Below are 11,475 nucleotides of genomic sequence, written 5' to 3'. Positions count from 1 at the left end.
AAAACATGAAAAACAAAATTCTTTTACTAACAATTGTATTTATTAGACAAACTTTTAAAATATCCATTTCCTTTTAGACTGTTTTGATGTTATTAATATTTATTATTACACCTTCATCCTTCCATAAAGGCAAGTCTCAATTAATTATCCATGTAATTAATAAACAATCCAATACTTCTTTCTACTATAGTCTTTTTTAACAAATAAAATAATTATTTAGACAATACCTGCCTATTAAATGAATTGAAATATAATTTCGGGAATTCCCCACACCTCCGTTTTGTATGTGATTATGTTTAACATTTAATTCGAAAGTATTCCACGTCCTACCCCAAAATTACAGAATCCCTACAATGCTACGTGATCACATGTTACGTTTTGTTACCTTCCATTAAGAAAAGGAAATAAGATCAAATAAACGCGTGCGAAATAAAAATTATGCAACATCTGTAGGACTGTTGGTAACTAAACTTTTTTTGTTATTTTTGGATTTTGTAATATATAACGAAATGATCATATAAGCAAGTGTTATATTATCCTCACGTTTTTAAATAAAATCGTATTGAAATGAGGCCTTAAGGCACCATATATTTTATTGTAATGTATTCTTTAAAAATCTGTAAGGAATAAAAAAAATACATAATCGCAACAGGGAAATTAAGTGTTCAAAAATTCCCCATATTTAACGCGAGCAAAAAATTTGATTGTTTCTAATACGTATGGCTCTAAATGTATTTTGATAATGTTTTTTTCAAAATATTGGTTTATTAAACAGCGAATTGAACGTGCATATAAATGACGGTATGTCAAGTACCTAACGACTAATTAAGTGGTAATTTTTTTGCGTCTAATCTAGTCAAAACTAAAATAATACAATACATTTCTAAAGGTATCTATGATATTGCATACCTTTTGAAATAAAAGTTGAAAACAACTTAATTCATTACGAATATTTGAAATTTAAAATTTGTTAATAGTGAAAAAAGTCCCTACTATTATCCGACGGGAATCAGGGAGAAAATTTGCTCTGTCAACCTAAAGGTACATCATATTCAATGTCTTCAATTTTTTTACGTTACGATTCTGTGGTCCTTATAGAATAACGTAATAATACAACAATAACAATAATCCCAGTATTTAGACAATTTAACAAAGCCTATTGCGTTTTAAAACATTTACAACTAATACATATGAGGCTACTGTGATACAAAAAATTAATAATTAATTTATAAATTAAATACTAATTGAGCGCATGATAAATAAATACGTAATTAATTGTGGAGAAACTTGGACGACATTGATCATTAAAATTAAAAACAATTACTAAAAAAGACAATTGTTAATTTTGGCAGTTTATTTCATCCAAGTTCCTTGATACTTTTTTAATACTAATAGGTACCATAAAAAAACAACTTACTTTCTTCTTTGAGGTTTAGTTAGTCCCTTTGATTATCACATTTTTGCTCCAATTTTTTTTAACTCTAGGTATTGAAACTTCAAAATAGATCCACACAAAGAATCACTGAACAATACATTATTATTTAATATCAACATTATTATTTATTTATTTATTTACATTATTGCACAAACAAAAATTTCCTTGATACATCCCGTTATTAATTTGTATCACAATTCGTTTTTTTTCTTTTGTTAGTAATTAATTAGACTAAGTGCTAATTAAAAATATTTCGCGCAGCACTTGTGAATCCGCAGGTCCGAGTACCTAATTGACGTTATTATGTATGTATGTAGATGGATAGTGGGTGGTGTGAGTGGTGGTGAGAAACTGTTTTCTACAGTCAAGTGATGAGTGACCGATCACCCCAAACCAACTGCTCCACCCCTCAACGAGTGTCACATGTAATTATGGAAGATCAATTTCTTCAAGCCTTTTTTATCCTCTTATATTTGCAAATTCTACTACCAGAAGGTATACAGTAACACCGCAACATACATAATTTATTACTGTAATACTTCAACGTTTCGCCTACGATTATTAGCTTCTTCAGGAAAACGTTACCGACTGGTTACACGTTTTAATTAGTTTTTAAAATTTAGGATTGTTGTTCTATCCGATTTACGAACAATTGAAGTAAAAATAGACGTAATTGTAATAAACTTTGTATGTATTTTAATAAAAGCCGGACAGACAGACGTACGAGTGAGTACGGAACCCTAACCCGAAACCCAACTTAATATTGTAGTTGAAAAAAAAATGTTTTTCCATACATTAAAACTGCAAATGTAAATTTATCAGTTGTTGTTTGTCAAAACGTTACATTCAAATCATAGACTTCCTATTAATTTTCCTGTAATTTGCAAGTAATGAACTATATTCTGTATTTTTTTTTTCAAAATTTTAAGTTCAGTAGTTTCGGAGATAAGGGGTGTGGAATGGTCGATTTGCACATATTTTCTTAAATAACTTTAAAACGATTTCTTTTAAGATTATAAAAGAAATATATTTGAGACCCTTATACAATAAGCCCTTTCATTTAATTGTGTCAGACGGTACAGTTTGCAAAACTTTTTTATTAACTTCCTTTTGACCCCCCAAAAAATGACCCCCAAGTTCAAAATTAATTTATTTACGTTATTCTTCCGCGTTTAGGCCACAAAAATTCATACGTGATCTAAATTTTAACTTAATCGATCCAGTAGATTCGGGGCAAATTGACTATGACAGACGGACATACATACAGAATCTATAAAAGAACAAATGATTATATTGTACATAAGTCACAGTTAAATTTCTAACTAATTTTACACAATATTTTTATCAGAATTATTCATTTTGTTTTTATTTAGTATCTTGATATGTTTTGACTTCCAGATGTGTTCCATCTAGCGTAATCCTTGAACTAAACCAGGACAATTAACAACTTCAAAAAATCTTCATGAAAGATTTTGGCGAGTGTGCTTTAAATTAAGATGATTTCAGTTACTCTTATCGTATTAATTTTGGTATGATCAGGTTGAATCGTTAAAGTTTTCGGAACCTTATCGTATAATTTACGGATGGAACTAACTTTCGAGCTTATTTTCGTCAAATTGGGCTCTTCAATTGGTCTAAAATAATTGGAAGAAATATAGAATTTTATAAAAATTGCAGGAAAAATAAAAAGTTGTCTCTGATTCTTACTATTCTAAAGACAAAGGAATAGAAACTGTTGACGTTTTATTGATATTAATTGTTAGTTTGATAGTGGATATATTAAGTTATATATAACATTTGAATTGTCCTTTGGTTTTAATGCATTGGCTTGCAACGGATTGTCCAATAAGAACCTTATTCCTACAGCTACCACCAAAATGTCGACTAAATTAATGTAAACTAATAAATTTAGATGTTTTTACGTTTAATTTTTACATAGAGGCATAGCCTATTCCCAAAAGATGACATGAAACTAATGATTAATGGGATAGCTTTGTTAATACATCTGAAAAGTAAATAAAACTTCATATAATCGAAATAGTTACAGTCGAGCGACAGCAACTCTGGAAAAACTGAAAATGCGAAATTGTTTGAAACACTTTACCCGACCCCGACCAAGCAAAGAATTTTCCCACATGATGTTCGGTTTGTTGCAATAGTAGACGAGATCCGTATGAGCCGTTCCAGGGCCGAAAAATTAATCAATGAACGAAATTTATCGGGTATAAAGCCGGTCAGAGTCAGTCAATTCGGATCTTATAATATGCGATGCCGGTCTTTCGGTTCAATGAGTTGCACCGTTCTCGTTGTTGTTACCCTTTTACGGACAACAAAAGGTATACGTGGTGTGACAATTAAGTGCCGTGGTACTTCACTATCGGCCACCCCTGGAAACGCGCCTCAATATGGGATATCATTTTTGGAAAGTGAAAAAAGTCGCACGGGGTTAAATCCGGCCTGTAAAGGAGATGCGGCAACATAGAGACTCTATTTTGGTCAAATACTTGCGAAAAATCGAAGAAAAATGCGTTGGTATAGGGTTGCCATCTCTAAAATTTGGAAACCAGGGCAAGACGCGTGAAAACCCCGGATTTTAGAGTCCAGAATCCGGACATGTCAACAGGTTTTTTTAAACATAGTCAGTGTAACAAAAAACAGTTGAAAATGTCATAAATCACCCTTTTATTTATTTTCAGACCTTAAAATTAAATTTAGTCATTCTTTATCATCATTTTCAATGTACCTAACAAAACAGAATCTTATTACAGTTTGTTACAAATTGTTTTAATAATCAGTTAGATTTCTTTTACGTGTGTGGCGGGCGGCCCAAGACTTTAAATTTTTAAACCAGAAATACAAATGAAGCCCCCCCCCCGGATGCTCCCCGGATGCCCTCTAAACTAGGACAAATCCGGGGAAACCCGGACGGATAGCAACCCTACGTTGGTACGTTGTTAAACGTTGGAAAATGCGTACCTTGAGTCGCTTCAAGACGCGGAATATCGAACGTCTTTACTTTCTTTGGCCGCTAGTCCTTCACTTGTACCAACTCTGATGCAGGAGTTTTAGACAAAGACTCCTCCATAAACATATCCAATTCGTAGAAGATATCCGATGTTTTTTCTGCAGATTTCACTAAAATTTGTATTACTGCCCGTTTCAATTTGTTTGAATTGTAACCTTGAAGAAATCTGCGCGAAGATAGAAAGAATACACACTAGGCGTGAGCAAGACAGAAATAGTTGAAACAAGCTTTAACGAGCAGAGCTCTCGATGGGCGCTCTTAGAAGATCAGCTAGAAATGTACAGTACTAGACGAAAATGTTTAGCAATTTCTTAAAACAAAAATGTATATAAATTAACATTACAAAACAAAGCAAAAGTTTTATAGGTGTGTAGAGCGTTAAGTTAATTCACTTGTTATTATTTTTGGCTAAATATGCTTTTAAATAAAGCATGTTCTTAAATTTTAACGAGGCATTTTTAATAATTTTGCAAATGGTACTGTACACTTTTGTCTAGCTCTCACTCGATGATCGGTGAAGAAATGAGCTACGGAGACAAATATGATTGAATTTGGAATTATGCTACGGCGCGTCCTAATAAAAGGAAGGGGCATATCTCCAACTTCTTGAAACGAACAGTAGAATACGTTGTTTGTTATTTGAGTCGTTTATTTTTTGCGATGTCACTAAAAATCTTACACGAACAAAACGTAAAAAAAGACTTCAAACTTTTATCGGTGGATATTGTTTGCAATAACGTTCTGGGAACTTAATAGCCACACCTCGTACAATATGCACGCATATAGGTCGTATGCAGATGGAGAATAAAAACAGGAGAGAAGGTGTATTTAGTCAGGTGGCTTACGGGTGGCCCCGTGGATCCGTGGGGCTGTTAGGCAATCGATACGCCACGGGAAAACGGCGTAACCCGAGCCCCATGATATGTCAGCTTTGGCCAAACGCTGAAAAAATACCATGCATGCACCTTACTCTCGTCGTCGTACAATATTAATAATAATCGGCGTGCTCTCTCTCTTGTAACAGCTTAAATCACATTCTGCTTACGCTGTGACAGTAATGCACACGAGGATTTTTAAGTTTTTCTCACGGCACTTGAGTATCACTAAAATTACCATCATCATTATTATGTGTCTACAAAATTTCATTAAGATCGATTGAGTAGTTAAGGTGTGAAATCAAGGACATAAAACTAATATTTCTATCTCTCTGGAACAGCATCTTTCCTTCTGGAGAAAAGGGTACCCTATGTCTTTTTTTGTATCACTGAAGGCGTATAATTTCGAACTCCTGAAAAGGATAATATAAAACGGATATTAATTGTGAAGTTCTTAGACGAGAGGATAAAATAATTATCTAATTATAAGACTACAGGATATATAACGAAAAGGATTAGAAATGAGAAGGTGAACGGGTAGTTATAAGCACATAAGAAGCAGAAACAGGTCGACATATCCAGGCATGATGATAATGATGATAACGAATCCTGTAGATGGGCACATAGCGTCCATGAAATGGGAATTAATGCCCCCAGTAGGGATAAAACAATGCAAGTAAATAAAGTGAGTGCTTTGTACACGATAGCAACTAATTTGGGTAAATCGATTCTTTTAAATCAATTAATGAATGTTAGACATCGATGAAAACTATTCGAATTAGTAATTAATAATAGTATGAAAACAAATAAAAGTAAACTAAATACTGATATGCAAGGGCAGAAAAAATAGGGAAAGAGTGAATATAAAGATAGGAGACGAAAGATTATAAGAGTAGCAGGGATATAAAGCAGATAATAGCGCAGGGTCGAATGGCCTTCAATAAAAAGAAGTCACCTCTATGCTCGCGAACGATTAATTTAGAAATCCGAAAAATATTGTTAAAAGTATATGTTTGGAGCGCGGCGCTGTACGGGTGCGAAACCTAGACGTGGAAAAGAAAAGGTTAGAAGCTTTCGAAAAGTGGTGTTACCGGCGAATGATGAGGATACCATGGATAGAGAGGGTTAGAAATGAAGAGGTATTAGAAAGAATAGGAAAACAGAGAACTCTACGGAAGTCAATAAAAAATAGGCGAGATAAGTTGGTAGGACACCTCAGCCATGAAGGTCTAGTCAGAGACATATTAGAGGCAGAAACAGGAGTTAAGAGGAGTACAGGAAGACCTATATTAGATGTGGGATGTTCTAGTTCTAAGGAAATGCGAATATTGTCTAAGGATAGGAAGGAGTAGAGATGCGTGTCCAACCAGTCTTAGGTCTGACGACCTTATAATGATAGTTCAAAGACAATTCTATTTCTTCGATTTGTTTGTTAATTATTGTTCCGTTTTCACCCCCTCCCATACGCATTTCCCATATAGACTGGAATAAGAATTCGATATCCTTTATAATACACATTTGTAGAGGGCTATAAGTCCATCGGGTAATTTTATACCTTTTACCGGTGTATATATTATGCAAGAGTAGATAGATGGATGTTTGTACGTAGGCAGTTCAACATGGTAACCAAAGACTCACAAATTGCTTCATACTTTTACTTGCTGATGGAATCATTAATAGGAAGTGCGCACAAACGAGTGGGAAAAAGCACCCTATACATCCACTTCCGCGCCCATACCATACAATTTTAGAAATAAATACCGAATGGACTAATTTTTTTATTATCGTTATTATCTGCAAACAGAAAACTTGACGTTAAGGTAGTATGACCCAATGAACTAAAAATAATTTCAATTTCACAAAATTTTCATTGATCCTTCATCATTATGTATGTTCGCATTGATATTAGGGGATAAATTAGTAAAACAGGGTGGAGCTTTCGAACGTCATATGTACGTCGTTGGTGTTATTGGTTGCTAAGGGGTAGCTTTCGTTTTGAAGGGTGCAAGTCCCGCCCTTAGCTGCTTTGATCGATATTTTCGTAAAGGGTAGAAAACAGGTGGACTATTCTTTGTTATTTTTTTTTAGGGAAAATTATTTTTGCACTGAATATTTTAGACAAAGAATAAAGTATACTTAGAGTGGAAAAATGTGGAAAATGGGGAAATCCCCATTAAAAATGATCAGGTAATATTTTGTGATTATCAGATTAATTTATTGTTTTGTGACGTGTTAATTTAACTCTTCGAAAACAAAGCCCTCATCCCACACTAGGGAGGCCTAGTAATTTTTTATTTTAGTTTTCTTATTTGGCAGCCCTGAAATAACACCTTGCAGGATTAGTTGGATTGCCTCAATTTTGGTTAAAAAACATACAATTAATCCTAGTCTCTATTGTTTCCCTATTACTTACAATAAATTGTATACCTAATCAAAACCAAATTGGCGTTAAAAGTTATTTATTTTTTAAAAACAGACATCGACGTTTCGCTCTTTCTCAAGGCTATTAGTTTCCAGTTTTTAAAGTCAATACTAATGCAAAGCAATGTTCAAAAGACTAGACTTGAGAAAGCCCAACAACATGCCTAACAACTTAGGGTGAAACGTCGCTATTAGTTTCTAAAACATAAATAACTTTAATCCCAATTTGATTTTGATTACGCAGTTGATTATAATTACTAGAAGAATGGAGAACTGTCTTTTTACTTTTTAAATAAAATTTAGGCAATCCGACTAATTCTGCTCGGTGTCATTTCATGGCTGCCAATGAAATATAGAATTGTAAACCAATAAACTTTCTGGGTCCTTCTAGTCTGAGGTCACAGCTTTGTCTCCGAAGAATTAAATCAAATGTATTAATTTGGTGCCTTTTTTATTAAGTTGATCTACAATATCTTAAAACATATGTCATCATTTCTGTTTTTGAGTAACTATCTGGGGTAGGAAGTCATTACTGAGATACAGACTTACAGACGGAACGACGAATGGATAATAATCCTAAACTGAAGGGGTCCCTGATTCTAAAGTGTGATGCATTGACATTCGTTCGTCTATCTGTAGATCTGTTCCAGGTTTTTACATTCAATATTAAACGACTTCATTAATTACGTGAAAAATAGGGAGGAAGAAGTCCAGTAAAATCTTATCAAGGAGGAGACTTCGCCCAAATTCGGTGTTAGTTTATGGCTGCCAATGAAATATAGAATTGTAAAGCAATAAACTTTCTGGGTCCTTCTAATCTGAGGTCACAGCTTTGTCTCTGAAGAATTAAATCAAATGTATTAATTTGGTACCTTGATATAAAATTATCTTAAAACATATGCCACCATTTCTGTTTTTGATTAACTATCTGGAGTAGGAAGTCATTACTGAGATACAGACTTACAGACGGAAGGACGAATGGATAATAATCCTAAGCTGAAGGCGTCCCTGGTTCTAAATTGTGATGCATTGACGTTCGTTCGTCTATCTGTACGTCTGTTCCAGGTTTTTATATTCAACATTAGTTTACGTGAAAGATAAGGAGGAAGAAGTCCAGTAAAATCTTATCAAGAAGGAGACTTCGGCCAAATTTGTTATAACCACATATATTAGTATAATATATCTGAAATATTTATTCTGATTCACGACCATCTAGAGGTTCTATTAGGGTGATTATTTATTAGAAACAAACAGTACTTAGTCGTCCTCCGTTACGGCCATCTTCGACGACTTAATTAATAGAATAAAAGAATCAAGTAGCCGTAGATCAGACAACGAAAGCACGCCCGTCAGTAGGCATGAAAACAGTTAATTATTGATCAGCTTTTGGCAGGCTTCTCAAGAACTTCAGAAGTGCAGTTTTAGAGCTTCGCGACTATTTATTGAAAGCTAATTCGCCAGCAGAATGTGATGTGTGACTATATACGACATACAACAGGGACAGTTTTATGTGCACTCTTTGTCTGTGCACGTTTCATAAACGATAACGTCCTTAAATTGATGTTACAGAACGCTACACCGACGCAATTTTCATTTTTAAATAAGAAACAGAATCCTTATCAGACGATGTTATAACTTTTACAGAAGAAAGTAAAAATTACTTTATTAAAACAACTGGGTACAATTTTATTTTGGTTTACATTCTTCGGGAACAAACAGGGACAAAAAGATTCATTTTCTTAGCACTGCAAAAATGTCAGAAACATCACTATTCCTGTAATATTTACTTTATTGAACTGTCCAACTCTCTAAATTAGTTTATACTACGGGAATAAGTAGGTAACCAAATGAATTTTTATAATTATAGATTCTTATGGCGAAAAAGTGATGGCCTTTTTCATTTATTGTCAAGTATTTAAGGAAAGAGCAACTAACCTTTGAACTGTTTTCCCTTATCTGCCATCTGGCGAATATATCTAATAGCAGTCGTTTTAAAAAGCGCCGGAAGCTAACATGTTAAATTCAGCCTTAACCAAAATATTTTATAATTATCCCACTGTGCCTTTATACCACACAAGTTGATTATTTCGCCATTGTTGTTGTACAAATATTATAAATTATCAATATATGTACTAGGTTTTACTCGCGGTTTCGTTCGCGTTGATGTCCCAATTATGACAAAAAGATCATCGACGACCACATAAAACAAATTTTTTCTATCCCTCGGGAACAGTATTATTTTTCTGGATGAAAGTTACCCTATGTCCTTTTCTATAACCCTGACAATGTGTGTACAAAATTTCATGAAAATTGGTGGAGTAGTTCAGACGTGAAATGGTAACAAACAAACAAACTGACATTACTATTTGTAATATTAGTTAAGATTTGATACTACCCCAGTCTTATTAACTGGAACAATGTTTCGATAATGTGAATAATATTGTTACAATTAATTGTCTACTCTCTACTGTATTTGCTTTCAAAATTACTTGCAAAAATTTCCTTTTTTACTCGAATCTTTGACAATTTTATCTACATAGTATACTAAAAAAAATGTTAATCTATTATGGTTAAGCCTCCTCTGTCTCCTCTTCAATTTAATACCAAAATAGCTTTAATATTCTGCGATTCGGGGCCCTAAAAGAGATAATACCTATCGCTTCCCTTTTCATTATCTCAATTCGATCCTAAGATGTAATCGGGAAGATGGTCTCGTGCCGAAACTTTGCGGTGTTAAATATCACAGGGGCACGTGCCGAGGCTTAAAAACACGCGTCGCCGGTCGATTCAATCGAACCCTAAACAAACAGAAGTTGTTTAGCCAAGTGGTTTTTATATGTATGTATCCGTGTACATACGAGTACGTAAATACATATTACATATGCTCATCCGAAACATGCATCATGGTACTCCACGGAGTTGTAATAATAATTACTTCTGGTCATTAATCGATGTTAATGTATCAGATTATTCATTACAGAATCACTGCAAACATACACCTGTGTTTATTTAGCAGATTTGAATACAGGTAGTACGTTATGGGGTGGCATGTCGCCCCTAATAGTATTCGGGGTGACCGTGGTAGTGTGAGAACCATTTTACAAAAATTATAACTGGCGGAAATGCAAACATCAAAGGGCGACATCAATAAAACTAGAATTGTAGGTCAGATATAAGTTTTATTTGAAATTTTTCTTCCTTTACCAAAATTTTCAATCAATTTTTTTGTAATTGCTAGTAAAGTTTCTGTATCTTAATGAATGTGTTATTTTCAGCGTTAAAATACTCGTAATTAGTAACTAAATACTTTTAAACAGTTAAAAATATAAATAGTGCGGGTTTTCAACCAGACTTTACAAGGAAATGGCTAAAAATATTATTAATTTATTAAACATTTCTACGTATTATTTTGTTGTTTGTTCAAGGATAATATTGAGTTTCACGTAAAAAAGTTATTTTAGTGAGAAAAAACGTTTTTTAACTTTCATTACAGTTATATTGTTAGATTTAAATATTTGCTGTATATTGGGTTGTCTATATTATATTACAAATTTTAAATTTAAAAAGATAAATATAAATTAGCATCTCTAATTACATCTACATTGAAAAAATATGATTTATAGATGAAAGTTCATCAATCTACTATAATGAAATCGGAATTATAAGTCAATTGTAGTATTAATTTGAAATTTTCCCGGCGCCTCCACCAAAATTTTCAA

General features: G+C 33.3%; 1 protein-coding gene across 2 annotated transcripts in view; it reads right to left on the bottom strand.

The window, feature by feature from the left end:
• Positions 1 to 1,514, bottom strand: part of LOC108742389 (protein glass) — a 6,131-nt gene extending 4,617 nt beyond the window's left edge. For both annotated transcript variants that reach the window (XM_018477585.1, XM_018477586.1), the window contains exon 1: positions 1,418 to 1,514. The gene's annotated coding sequence lies outside the window, so the exon portion shown is untranslated. The remainder of the gene's footprint in view (positions 1 to 1,417) is intronic.
• Positions 1,515 to 11,475: the final 9,961 nt, after the last annotated feature.

The sequence above is a fragment of the Agrilus planipennis genome, unplaced genomic scaffold, assembly GCF_000699045.2.
Source record: "Agrilus planipennis isolate EAB-ADULT unplaced genomic scaffold, Apla_2.0 scaffold74, whole genome shotgun sequence".
NCBI classification, from domain to species: Eukaryota; Metazoa; Arthropoda; class Insecta; order Coleoptera; family Buprestidae; genus Agrilus; species Agrilus planipennis.
Note: the sequence above shows the minus strand (reverse complement) of the source record. Positions and strands in the feature narration are given on the sequence as shown.